The sequence below is a fragment of the Chaetura pelagica genome, unplaced genomic scaffold (assembly GCF_000747805.2).
Source record: "Chaetura pelagica isolate M959 unplaced genomic scaffold, ChaPel_1.0 scaffold938, whole genome shotgun sequence".
NCBI lineage: Eukaryota > Metazoa > Chordata > Aves > Apodiformes > Apodidae > Chaetura > Chaetura pelagica.
The window spans coordinates 604,738-606,057 of record NW_009954221.1 but is presented as its reverse complement, the minus strand read 5'-3'; positions in this window follow the sequence as shown (position 1 = coordinate 606,057).

Genomic DNA, 1,320 nt, shown 5'->3' with positions numbered 1-1,320 from the left:
CAGAAACAGCGAAACAGAAACGTTGAGGTTGTTTCGAAAGGAGAGAAACCCCCTAGGGCTGAGCGAGGAGGGGGAAGAGCCCGATTGGGACTAAACCTGAACCTGAGTTCATTTCGGGAGGCTGAAATGAATCAAGGGATAAGCAAAGACCTGCACGTGCTGGGCAGGGACAGCCTGGGTGCTTTCAGGGGAGGAAAAAAGGCAGTTGCAGGCAGAACATCGCAGCGGGGCTCCCTCAGCCCCCGGGTCCAGCCGTGTCCCTGGGGCAGCCCCAGCCAGCCCTGCGAGCTTCCCAGGGCTCGTGATGAGGCACAGAGACCCCACAGGAGTGTGTAGTGAATGGAGCAGAGGGCAGCACCTCCAGTGCCCCCCTTTGCCCCCTGTCCCACCGCTGGGAAAGTAAACTTCTAAAGGAGTTTTGTTTTGTTTTGTTTCAAAGCCAAGCCAAGAGCTGCCTCCTCAACACTCGTAACGACTCCTCCCAACCTGCAGATCTGCCCCCTTCCCGGCTCTCTCCCTCAGAGATCCACACGGGGTCACAGCCAACAGACACTGCAACGCCCCATGAACTCATTAGTCCGTGGCTGCTAACGAGCTCAAGGAGATAACCTGTCCCTCACACTGCAGGGGACCAAGTCCTGCTGCTGATGGAGGAGCAGAGTCACACTGACATCCCTGGGGCTTCCATGAGAAGTGTGAAGGGTGCCCAGAGGATCTTGTCCTGCAGCAGGTGTAATCCTGCCCTCTGCCCACTCAGAGCAGCTGCTGCCTCCCCAGACGTGGTCACGCTGGTGTTGCTGATGCTGGAGGGTGCTGGTGGGCTCAGAAACCTTCAGCAGACTCCTGGGGTCCCAAGTTTATCTGCTTCAGCAGACTCAACAGCACTGCTCATCCTGGAGTTTATCAGCTCCCGGGAGCCTTTCAGCACCTATCTCTCAGCACACACGACTCTCTTCAGCCTGCTGTTCTCCAGGATCTGCCTCTCCACCCATCCCAACTGTACCCATCCTCAGGGAAGGGACCTTTGCAAAATAAAAGTCCAGCCCTGAGCAGTGCAGGACCTTCAGACAGGGACCTTCCACCCAACAGCTGCCCCAGGGCTGTGGTGGAACAACTCCTCCCAGCAGCCCAGGGCACAGAAAGGCTCCAGCACTGGTTAATCACCTCTGGATGCTACAAGCTGTGACACTGGTGTGGGGACACGAGGCTCCCTGCTCACACAGCAAGACACCAGCATTGCTGGAGCACAGGTCCATGCCTGATGTGTACGGGGCTGCAGGAGCTGGCTCTCTGGGCGAGGACAACCCTCTGTTCACAGCA